Source organism: Schistocerca piceifrons, chromosome X (genome assembly GCF_021461385.2).
Source record: "Schistocerca piceifrons isolate TAMUIC-IGC-003096 chromosome X, iqSchPice1.1, whole genome shotgun sequence".
Lineage (NCBI taxonomy): Eukaryota > Metazoa > Arthropoda > Insecta > Orthoptera > Acrididae > Schistocerca > Schistocerca piceifrons.
In genome coordinates, this window is record NC_060149.1 from 204,902,939 (window position 1) to 204,916,703 (window position 13,765).

Consider the following 13,765-nt stretch of genomic DNA (forward strand, 5'->3'; position numbering starts at 1 on the left):
CTAGGTCGAATTTCAGGCCATCAAATGCAGCAACAAGGCAGTCGTTAATGGACAGATGGGTGAAAAAGGACGGAAAAAAGTAAAAATTGGGAATATTTCGACAGAAGAAAGGCAGGAACCCACAAACGGTGAACCACCAAGCCACACGGCAAACACCATGAAGACCATCCCTGGGAAACAAGAGGATTTTTTTCCACTAAGTACACTAGCTCAGATAGTGAGGTAAGTGGTCAAGAAAAAAATGATTCCCTCCCTGTCCCTAATTTTGAATTACTCCATCAAAATCTTCAGTTGATCCTGAATAAACTAAATGAAAGAGAAATAATATTAAATGATCTAAATGATATTTCTGTACTATGCTATACCGAACACTGGCTCAAACAAGATGTGTTACAGCAAACACACCTTCCTCAGTTCAAACTTGCAAGTATGCTTTGTAAGAAAATGTTGAGTCATGGGGGTACTTGTATATGTGTTAAAGAAAATATTGAATTTAATAGTGTAACTAAATACCATAAAGTGTCCTGTGAAAAAGATATAGAACTCGCTATAGCTGATCTACCAAGGCAAAAATACAGTTATTATTTCTGTATACAGGTCACCAAATGGATACAAAAAAGTGTTTTACAATCATGTGGAGGAACTCTTGGAAGAAATTCACTCTCCCAAGAATAATATAATTATATGTGGTGACTTCAATATTGATTTCTCGAAATCCAATAAATTCAGAGATGACATTATAAATTTACTACGATCATTCAACATCAGTCCAACAGTAACTGAACCAACTCGAGAAACACCTCTCTCTACATCTATTATTGATCAGATCTTGAGAAATATGTACAAATTTGCCTGTGGCACACAAGTTGTAAACATGGGTTTTAGTGATCACTATGCTCAAATTCTTGCAATCAATGTTTCAGGATGCCAAATTCCCAGTCGAATAAAACACACTGTAAGGAACTTCAGTATAAAAAAATGTGGAATATTTTTGTTCTCTCCTAGAGTGTGAAAGTTGGAAATCTGTATATGACTGTAATGAGACCAATGAGAAATATGATAAGTTTATGGCTACATACAAACATTTTTTTAAAAAAAATGGCTTTACCCAAGAAAACAACTATGTTGAACTCTACTCAAAAAACAAATACGTGGATTACAAAAGGAATAAGGATATCATGTCAAAATAAAAGGATATTGTATGACTAAGCATAATACCAGTCCTAACTTTATTCCACGTTTCAAAAGATACAAAAGAATACTAACACGAGTTATTTCAAAAGAAAAAACTAGAAAATGACAAAATATTGTGTGACTCCAAGAATGAAATTAAAGCAACCTGGCAAATTATAAGGACAGAAATGGGTACCAGGCCAGTTAACCACAGTATTATAGAGCTGATTATGAATAAGAATAAACTATCTGACCCCAAACATGTTGCTGGTGCTTTCAACAATTATTTCTCAAATACAGTACGGCAACACACCATGGCAAACAGTCAACCAGTCACTCAGATAAAAAAATTCATTCAAACACATTATTCCTGTATCCAGCAACACCTGAGGAACTGTCAAGAATCCTAAAAGAATTACATAATAAATATTCAGTGGGTGTTGATGAGATACCAGATGCTATTATCAAAGCTAGTGCAACATTTATTGTGGAACCACATTTATTGTGGAACAGACATAGTAAATTTCCAAATAATCTAAAAACTGCAAAAGTAACATCTTTGCATAACAAAGGTACAAAAAGTGATATTGCTACTTATAGACCAGCCTCAGTCTTGTTAGGCTTCAGCAAAATTATGGAAAAAATGTACCTTATAAGATTAAGTTTTCTTAAATAAAGAGAGACTAATAAGTGACTCCCAACATGGGTTCAGAGCTGGAAAGTCAACTCAGTCAGCAATTTATGCCTACTTAAATGAAATATTAAAAGCAGTGGATGATAAACAATATGTATCTGGGATATTTCTGGATCTATGTAAAGCCTTTGATGTAACTGGTCATGGCATACTCTCGTGTAAATTAAGTAATTATGGAATTAGTCTGAAAAGTGGAGCCAGTCGTACTTCTGTAGTTGTCAGCAGATTATAGAAATAAAACACAAAGATAGTGAAACAGAAAAAATTCTAGTTCTTACAGTGATCAGCAGAAAATCAAGTATGGACTCCCACAAGGGTCAGTTCTAGAACCTGTCGTATTTCTGCTGTATGTAAATGACTTTGCTAGTAAAATACATTATGGAACAACTGTACTGTTTGCAAATGACAGTAATATTATAGTTAAATGATAGAATTAGGAAAATCTGCTGGAGGCTGCAGTATCAGTTATGCATACCTTAATACACTGGTTCAAGACCAATAGGCTCAACATAAATTCTGAAAAAACAGTGGCAGGTAACTTTCATACCACACAAAACCTCCATCCTGCAAACCCTGTTTTCGCTATCGAAGGAAGAAATGTGTTGAAAGCTAGTCTTACAAAATTTCTAGTAGATCTGAAGTAGGAGGTACACCAAAACAATTTAAATAAGACACTGAATTCACTAGCATATGCTGTTAGGATCCTCAGTCAAAATACAAGCTGCACATCAGTGCTGACAATGTATCATTGCAGTATACAGTCGCTACTTATGTGTGGAATAATTTTTTGGGGGAATTCCACAAATGCTACAAAAACATTTAAAATACAGAAAAAGATTATGAGGGTAATCAAAAAAGCTAAATGTAAGAATTCCTGTAGACCTCTTTTTAAAACTCTGAAAATATTGCCAGTGTCTTGCTTGTATATATATGAAATACTAATTTTCAGAAAAGGGAGCATCTTAAAAAAGGAAAATCTCTTCAGACACAACTATGATACAGACACATATGAAACTAGACAGAAGATGAACCTACACAGGAACACAGTAAATACAAACTTATTCAAAAGAGGAGTGTATCATTCTAGAGCTATATTATATAACCATATGGTTTCTTACCTAAAATGCATACCAACATTAAATGCATTTAAAATAAGGTTAAAACAGTTCTTATTTGACCACTGCTTCTATTCTTCGTCTGAGTTTATGGAACATCATAATAAGTAAACCTCATTTACCAAATTTCACTAATTGTCAATTCATAATATAGTTTACATTGTGCTTATCACATCATCTCACTTATTAACTGCTATTACCACATGTAGAAGAAATGTAGTACACCAACCCACATTATTATGCATTTTTATTATGTCATCAATGCAGTCAAATTGACTACTGTATTGTAAACTAACTAGGTTTACCACTGTCCTATATCACATGTACAAACAATGTACAAAACTGATTCTTGGAGCAATAAATAGACATGCTTTATAACATCAAAACTTATGGAAAAGAGACGTGAGGAAATGGTCAAATTAAACAGCATAGCAACAGCACCTTACCAGCAAAGTACAATTTCACCTCGAAAAGTCTCAGGACTCTGTTATTGTGGAAAGCATGTGTGCAAGGGAATAATGTGTATCAAACACAAAGCTGTATTTCATTCCACCTGTGTAGATATGAAATCGAAACAAAAACTTTGGTTATATATGGAATACGAATTAGGATTAAATTTGAATAACAAAGAGTGTTCTTATGAAGTTATTAACGTGCTCATTGATGAAGTGAAAGAACTAAAAAGTTAGCTCGATGTTCTTCCTCGACAGAAGCGACAAAATGATAGTGAAGTTCGATGAGAGAAAAAATATATTGCTAAATCATGTGAAGATCAATGATATGTTAAAGAAACTGTGATGAAAACAAAACAATACATGGTGTCTAAAAAGAGATTTAAAACAGTGAGAGGCGTTTCAAAAGATCGTTCATCAATTAGAAGGACAGGCAACAGGTTTGAAGTTCTTCAAACAGAGGACGAAAATAACATTTCTGCAACTAGGCCAAATGTAACAGTTTAGTGTTACAGGAGAGGCCACAAAGAAATCAAACCGTGGTAGACCTAAAAAATTCATCCTCCCAACATAACACACAAGAAAAGGCTGTAGGTTTAAGCACTGACAAATCCAGTTTATTAATGACCAAAAAAGTGTAGACAAGGACATCGTCACAAAAGTATCTGAGACTGATAATCACGGATCTGTATTGAAATTATGTCACAGTAACACTGTAGACAGAAGTTTAATTATTAATTTTGAAAGCAGGGACACTGTGAAATGTAATATCAACGGATAAAAAAAGATTCTACTGTTGTCAGATGCTCAAGGCAGACGTTGAGCTTCAATTTCAAGGAAAACTCTGGAGTCACAGTTCAATGTGTCTGCAATGATCAAACCAAATGTATTGTTTGGGAAACGGCTGTGATAAAAGCAGTAACGATCTTATGAGTACCAATACCAGAATTGTGATATGTACAATTCCCTATCGTTATGATAAACCAGAATACAACGTAGCAATATATACACTAAATAGTGCAATACTGGACTTGGAAGGTGTGTACTCCAATGTCAGTGCCTTGGATGTGAATGCTATATTGCACAGGGGGCACTTCATACATCATTTTACTTATTTAAATAGAAGAGCAAAAAGCAAACTATGTGTAAGCATTGTCATATTAATAAGGTCCTGCTGGAAGGTAAAACGTACCTTATAAACAACTTCACCTACAAAAAGTAGTGAAGACATTAGAGAATTAAGCCTAGCAGTACCAGTAATAGTAGTATTAAATGAAAAACAAGAAACAACAATGGAAATGGTAAATACACTAGGAACGACAGCTACAGTATCAACAATAGCAGTAGTACAACCATCAGATGCCACAACAGAATCACCATCAGAGCAGAAGTCAGTCAAGCCACATCAGGAGTGGTGGCTTCCATTCAGAAAGAAGTAACTGCAACAACAGCAGCAGTACAAATATCAGATGCCACAACAGAACCACCATCAGCAGGAGAAACATCAGCAGACAGTCAAGCCACAGGTTCACCTCATAAAGAATTAATCACAATAGAAACTGTGAATCACCAGGAGCACCAACAGCAACAGTAGACATAGTCACAACAGTAGCTGAAAATCCAACAGCAGAACCGCTACCACCACTACCACCACCACCAGCAGCAGAAGAATCAGAATCATCACTAATCCCAGTAACAAGACCAAATACTAGCAGGGTGAGTAAACTAAAAACGGTGCTTCCCTCCAATATAAATGATTTTTAGTGGTAAGCCGAAGGGGGAGGAAGATATCCAGCTAAACAGACTCAAGCACAGATCAGACAGTTTTAATGTCCTTCACTGGAATGTACAATGTTTATCTACTAAGTTGAAAGTAGTGGAAGATGTCATAGAGAGTTACCACATAGATGTAGACAGTCTCGTAGAACACTGGTTAAAGCATGATGAAATAGATCTGTACTCCCTGAGGGCTACAGCCTAGCTGACAAATATTGTAGAACTAATAAAAATCATGGTGGGTGTGTGATATTTCTAAAAAAAGGGATTAAATATGAACCAATAGCAAAAGTTAAGCCATTATTTTTAGAAAATATTCTGTGAAATTGCAGCTGTTAGATTAAAAGATCCAAATGTAATAGTTGTAGCTTTGTATTCAACTAAGACTGGAGGCAATTGAACAGATGATTTCGTTAACAAGTAGTGTCTTTATGTGACACTGTCTGTAAGTATAACTGTAGGGTAATAATCTGTGGAGATTTCAGTTTGAATTTTCAGTTGTCCACTATCTATAACTCATATGTAGATAATTTATTAAATTCTTTTGGTCTTTATATTACAACCACTGAAATAACAAGGCCACATTATAAAGGAACAGGTACCTGTATTGACAATGTAGTTGTATCAAATGATCTAATGCGTCTCAAGTCAGAGGTAATTAAGACCTGGGTATCTGACCACTGGCCACTATTTCTTGGAACAGATATAACAAGAAATTGTAACACTGACTCAGTGCACATGGCAGTAAAGAAAGTATGTGTGGGTAATTATCTAAATATGTTTAAGTCTCATATTGATAAAAGTAATTGGTTGCAGGTTTATCGAGAACATACAGTAGATAAAAAGGTGGAAGATCTCGTATCTACTCTTTCTGTATATGCTAAGATGTCCTCTCCCATTAAGTTACTAAATAGTAAAAAGGCACTTAGAGTGAATACGGTCAAGGATGAAAAGGTGTTGAAGATCAAGAGGGAGTGTGACTAGTATTATGACCAGTATAGAAGTACAGGTTCTCAATTAATTAAAAACATGCTCACAGTGAAAAAGAAAAGATGAAGACCTGCCTTAAAGGAAGCTACGTGTAAAAAAATGAAGATATAATACTAACATCTGAAAATAAGACACATGCAATGTGGAACATCATTAGTAGTCAGTGTAATTGACTTCACAGGCTGAAAGCAGTAATCTGAATGCTTCACAGTTAAATATATTCTTCACTGAGAAGATGCCAGAAATAATAAAGGTGATTGGCACTTCCAATATAGCCAATATAGCCACTGACCGTAATTATTACCTGAGAAACACCACAAAGCCTGAAAGTACATTTAGCTTTAAACTGGTCAAGGTACAGGATGTTACTAATATACTGAAGAAATTGAAGATCAGTTTCAGTAATGATGTTTATGGGTTAAGCTCAGCCATGTTAAAGTGTGATTCAGTTCAAGTGCCAAATTTGATAACACATGTAGTAAACATGTATATTGGAGGATCAGTTCCCAAAGACACTAAAGTTTGTTAAAGTCACTCTAATACACAAATTGTGCCAATCTTGAGTAAAGTGATAGAAGCTATGCTAAATAATCAAATAGCAAAATACTTTGAAGAAAATAAAATCTTCACTGATAGTCAATTTGGCTTTAGATCAAGGTTAGGAACTGTTAAACTGGCCTTATTACTTTTAATACAGTGTGTGAAGCAACTAGAAAGCAAGCTAGTGGTTCAGAAGAAACTCTATGATTTATCAAAAGCTTTTGACACTTTGTCTCATGAAATCTTATTGTACAAACTGCAGTTATATGGCTTTACAGGTAGTGCTCTGGAACTGATAAAATCAGAAGGTGGTTTTTAATGGTGCAGAATCAGATTACTTACCTGTGGACACGGGTGTCCCACAAGGTTCTGTACTTGTCCCAATTCCATTTATTATTTATATAAATGACTTACCATGTAACATAGTTGGGCCATAAACTAGGACTTACTTACTTACAGATGATCTTGCAGTCTGCATAGCTGCAGAAATATTACAGAAGCAGACCAGTGCACTGTCAAAGTTGAAAATTGGCGTAAAGCCAATTCCCTTTGTGGCAATCGAAAAAAATACAAGACCTGTATGCATTGTGGAATAATAATACTGAATTTGAGCAATGCTCTAATGCTGTTAATTTCCTTGGAATCTCAATTGATTAAAAATTATACTGGGGCAGCCATGTAGAAAAAGTGGGAAGCAACATTAGCAAAGGAATATTTGCTCTAAGGAAGCTTTGTATTTGTCTAAACGTGCTAGTACTTAAAGTGGTTTATTTTGCTTTAATACACAGTCACATTTCCTATGGCATAATACTGTGGGGGCATCAAAGCAAGGCAGCTAATGTCTTCAAACTACAAAAGAAGGCAATAAGACTGATATGTATCTTGGCACGCAGAGCTCACTGTAGGCCAAGCTTTAAGAAATTACAGATTATGACCCTAACATCAATATTTATACTACAGTGTGTAATGCATATTAAGGGAAACTATTCCAGTTATCAACAGTATGACATGCGACATAATTATAACACAAGAAACAAGCAGGACATAGTTTCCTTCCAATGTAACTTCAAAAATACACAAAAGTGCTTCCTATAGAAGTCCATAAAAATTTTAATGCCATACCCCAACATATCAGGGATCTTCCAATTCAACAATTAAAAAAAAAGTAAAAGAATATTTCTTGAGCTCAGCATTTAAGAAACATGAATTTTTGAGAGAGGCACAGAATATGGTATGACTACACTTTATGTGATCAGTTTGTACATGCTTCTATATCTGAGTTAGTCTGTAATTGGCTAAATTTACTGTGCAATATCAATTTGTACCAGAAGTTTCTCTGTTTCTGTGTGAAGGTACTATAATTATGTGTGTAATATTTATATTGTGTAATATTTTTCTTGTTTTGTAATTATTTGTGCAACATTTATACTGTGTAATATTGACTTTCGTAATGCCTCAGATGATCTCTGAGGTCTCTACAACAATAAAAATCAAATCAAATATTGTTTGCTTTGTTTCCTTGACACATTACAAATTTCTCATAACGACTTGGATATTTTTAAAATAAGTTTTCTTTCAAAAGAGAGACTAGATATTTGGAAGCGAAAAATAATTCAGATTTTCCAATAGCTCGAGAGAGAAAATATCTATGCTGTGCATAGGTAAGAACATAAACTGATGAAAAAGTTCTCGATAAATAACTTTTCTTAACAGTGAAAAAAGTCAGCTCTACTGAAGGAGAAGATTGCACACGTTTTTAACGTCATTCGGTAGTTAGAAAGAAAAAAACACAATAAATAATGTAAAGAGGCTCTATTTACTGCCTTAGAAATATTGTTTTGTGTGTTTGCTTGCATATATTTTAGCTAGCAAATAAATGTCAATCTTCTAAAATGTTTTGATGATACTTTCACTGTTGTTTCACATCTTAGCGTTTTACCATACAAACTCTGCGAAGAATATCAGTTATGAAGTTCGCTTTGTCCCATAATAAATGTTATCATTTCTCGTTTCTAATTTTTGAAACTATATTCCACCTTTTTATGTGATGGTTAGTATCTTATGATCTCACTTTCATCATTCGGTACTAGTTTAAGAGAAGCAAATTCGTGCCGACTCCCCATCTTGCGTGAACACATCACCATTTGATGGTGACAGTGCTTCCCATTCTATTGACTTCGCTATGAGTGGCTTTTATGGTATTTAGCTGATTCTATCCTGATCTAAAAAAGTGCCACTTTTTGTAAACACATGTGAGAAGCATTCAAAAGATCAGCATTTCGAAGTTAAGACACTCCAAAACTACTAGTATACATCGAGGCATAGTTGATGCCCCAACATGTATTGAAATGTTAATGATGAACATTTTACAGAGGTTGAAAGATGTACCTGTACATGTGTCACAACACCTCTCTTGAAATCAGTTAAATAAAGGATGTGATGTATTCTTGTTTGGGCAGTGTGGTGTAGCGGTATACTGTACATTGAGATTAGGATGCTGTAAGATTCATTTTGCTGATGTATAGTGGCCTGGTGGCCTAAAAAGCACATTTTCCCACTGGGAAGCTGCCATCTGCTCTCTTTGCTCGAATGCTGGTTGCAGTTCTAGTAATGCACAGACACAATGTAGTTCATTAAATTTACACACAAACCTGTGACTTAATAAAGTCATTTACCACACACCAACCCAGATGAAATTCTATAAGGCCTTTCAGAATGACAATAGTGAACTGATGTATGAATTCCAGTCCCATACTTGTAATAATTTTGCATACATAAAAAGACCTAAAACTAGATTTTTACAACTTTCCATTAAAAACAACATCCTGACACGTTCATAAGTTTTGTAAATACATAAGACGATAGCTTGAACTCACCACTTTTTCAATATATACTTAAATAGCGAATATTTTGTTCAGAACAATTTATGTTATGTAACATTTTAGTTTACAAGCAATAATTTAGAGTTTCAGTTCTTTGATATAATTATTTTCATTTGTTATACTGTCAGAGTGAGTTAGGGGATGAACGCAACATGTATGTAATGTACAAATCTGGAAATGTATTGATAATTAGTGATGATTGGAGTGTGAATCATACTGTGTAATCGAGGAGTGTGTCACATACATGGTACGATATGCTTAATATAAAGCAGCCAGTTTAAGTATCATAGAAGCAAAGGTGTACTTCTGTTCTTAAGACTAGCAAAGATAATATTTATTCAAGTTTATTTGATTTTTGGGAAGTATTAAGTTTGTAAAATGATTAAAATAAACTCAGAATTGATGATTAGTGAAGGAGGGAAATTTTCATACTGTCTACAAAAAGCTATGTTGCCAATCAGAACCAAGAATGTTTGTGCATTCTGCAGGAGAGATCTGGAGGAGAGAAAGCTTGTGCACACTCACAATGTGAAATTATAATTCAGATTTAGTAGAGTGAGGACTTGTGTTTCACTATTTGAGCTATTTTCAAAAATATTATAATTTACTTTCGTTAAGACATAGAGAGTTTCGAAAAATGATTGGGCTCTACCATCAACAATGTTTCTTTCAGTAAATTTTTGACTTTCTTCCAATGGGGCCTAGAAGATTCCCCATTGGTAAGCTATGCAGTCATATTTATGGAAATTTTAGATTACTGAATATTGATGAACTTTATAGTATTGAACAAGTATCCCACAATTAATAACCATCACGTAAAACTTTCAACGAAATTTGTTGACTGTTAAAAGTTCTTTAGACAGCATGTACTGACCCTATAATTACGCCAGCTACTATTGACAGAATGTGATATGTGAGCGGTACGTGATAGTACACACTATGAGCAAGTAGATGTTTTTACATTACAAACTGTGTATTAGAATTGATTTGGTATCGGCTCATGTAGTATTAAAATGAGAATACAGCCGGGAAGTTTCATACCAGCGCACACTGCGCTGCAGAGTGAAAATCTCATTCTGGAAATATCCCCCAGGCTGTGGCTAACCCATGTCTCCGCAATATCCTTTGTTACAGGAGTGCTAGTTCTGCAAGGTTCACAGGAGAGTTTCTGTAAAGTTTGGAAGGTAGGAGACGTGGTGCTGGCAGAAGTAAGGTTGTGACGACGAGGCGTGAGTCGTGCTCGGGTAGCTCAGTTGGTAGAGCATTTGCCCGCAAAAGGCAAAGGTCCCGAGTTTGAATCACGGTCCGAAGAACATAACATCAAAAGAACATAACATTATAAAGAACAAATCATTCATTATATTATGGCCTTTGCAATGAGCACTCCCACAACATATTGTCCCAAATTCTGGTGCGTTCAGGATGGTGCAGTGGTTAGCATTGCTGGCTGACATGCTATGGGTTACCAATTCAAAGCTGACCACCAGAAGTTATTCCTTATTTAGTATTTATCATTTCTGCAAGTTTCTCAAAAATCTTGTGTTTGTATATTCTACATCTACATCTACATCTACATCTATACTCCGCGAGCCACCTTACGGTGTGTGGCGGAGGGTACTTATTGTACCACTATCTGATCCCCCCTTCCCTGTTCCATTCACGAATTGTGCGTGGAAAGAACGACTGCTTGTAAGTCTCCGTATTTGCTCTAATTTCTCGGATCTTTTCGTTGTGATCATTACGCGAGATATATGTGGGCGGTAGTAATATGTTGCCCATCTCTTCCCGGAATGTGCTCTCTCGTAATTTCGATAATAAACCTCTCCGTATTGCGTAACGCCTTTCTTGAAGTGTCTGCCACTGGAGCTTGTTCAGCATCTCCGTAACGCTCTCGCGCTGACTAAATGTCCCCATGACGAATCGCGCTGCTTTTCGCTGGATCATGTCTATCTCTTCTATTAATCCAACCTGGTAAGGGTCCCATACTGATGAGCAATACTCAAGAATCGGACGAACAAGCGTTTTGTAAGCTACTTCTTTCGTCGATGAGTCACATTTTCTTAGAATTCTTCCTATGAATCTCAACCTGGCGCCTGCTTTTCCCACTATTTGTTTTATGTGATCATTCCACTTCAGATCGCTCCGGATAGTAACTCCTAAGTATTTTACGGTCGTTACCGCTTCCAATGATTTACCACCTATGGCATAATCGTACTGGAATGGATTTCTGCCCCTATGTATGCGCATTATATTACATTTATCTACGTTTAGGGAAAGCTGCCAGCTTTCGCACCATGCATTAATCCTCTGCAGGTCCTCCTGGAGTACGTACGAGTCTTCTGATGTTGCTACTTTCTTGTAGACAACCGTGTCATCTGCAAATAGCCTCACGGAGCTACCGATGTTGTCAACTAAGTCATTTATGTATATTGTAAACAATAAAGGTCCTATCACGCTTCCCTGCGGTACTCCCGAAATTACCTCTACATCTGCAGATTTTGAACCGTTAAGAATGACATGTTGTGTTCTTTCTTCTAGGAAATCCTGAATCCAATCACAAACCTGGTCCGATATTCCGTAAGCTCGTATTTTTTTCACTAAACGTAAGTGCGGAACCGTATCAAATGCCTTCCTGAAGTCCAGGAATACGGCATCAATCTGCTCGCCAGTGTCTACGGCACTGTGAATTTCTTGGGCAAATAGGGCGAGCTGAGTTTCACATGATCTCTGTTTGCGGAATCCATGTTGGTTATGATGAAGGAGATTTGTATTATCTAAGAACGTCATAATACGAGAACACAAAACATGTTCCATTATTCTACAACAGATTGACGTAAGCGAAATAGGCCTATAATTATTCGCATCTGATTTATGACCCTTCTTGAAAATGGGAACGACCTGCGCTTTCTTCCAGTCGCTAGGTACTTTACGTTCTTCCAGCGATCTACGATAAATTGCTGATAGAAAGGGGGCAAGTTCTTTAGCATAATCACTGTAGAATCTTAAGGGTATCTCGTCTGGTCCGGATGCTTTTCCGCTACTAAGTGATAGCAGTTGTTTTTCAATTCCGATATCGTTTATTTCAATATTTTCCATTTTGGCGTCCGTGCGACGGCTGAAGTCAGGGACCGTGTTACGATTTTCCGCAGTGAAACAGTTTCGGAACACTGAATTCAGTATTTCTGCCTTTCTTCGGTCGTCCTCTGTTTCGGTGCCATCGTGGTCAACGAGTGACTGAATAGGGGATTTAGATCCGCTTACCGATTTTACATATGACCAAAACTTTTTAGGGTTCTTGTTTAGATTGTTTGCCAATGTTTTATGTTCGAATTCGTTGAATGCTTCTCTCATTGCTCTCTTTACGCTCTTTTTCGCTTCGTTCAGCTTTTCCTTATCAGCTATGATTCGACTACTCTTAAACCTATGATGAAGCTTTCTTTGTTTCCGTAGTACCTTTCGTACATGATTGTTATACCACGGTGGATCTTTCCCCTCGCTTTGGACCTTAGTCGGTACGAACTTATCTAAGGCGTACTGGACGATGTTTCTGAATTTTTTCCATTTTTGTTCCACATCCTCTTCCTCAGAAATGAACGTTTGATGGTGGTCACTCAGATATTCTGCGATTTGTGCCCTATCACTCTTGTTAAGCAAATATATTTTCCTTCCTTTCTTGGCATTTCTTATTACACTTGTAGTCATTGATGCAACCACTGACTTATGATCACTGATACCCTCTTCTACATTCACGGAGTCGAAAAGTTCCGGTCTATTTGTTGCTATGAGGTCTAAAACGTTAGCTTCACGAGTTGGTTCTCTAACTATTTGCTCGAAGTAATTCTCGGACAAGGCAGTCAGGATAATGTCACAAGAGTCTCTCTCCCTGGCTCCAGTTCTGATTGTGTGACTATCCCATTCTATACCTGGTAGATTGAAGTCTCCCCCTATTACAATAGTATGATCACGAAACTTCTTCACGACGTTCTGCAGGTTCTCTCTGAGGCGCTCAACTACTACGGTTGCTGATGCAGGTGGTCTATAGAAGCATCCGACTATCATATTTGACCCACCTTTGATACTTAACTTAACCCAGATTATTTCACATTCGCATTCGCTAATAACTTCACTGGATATTATTGAATT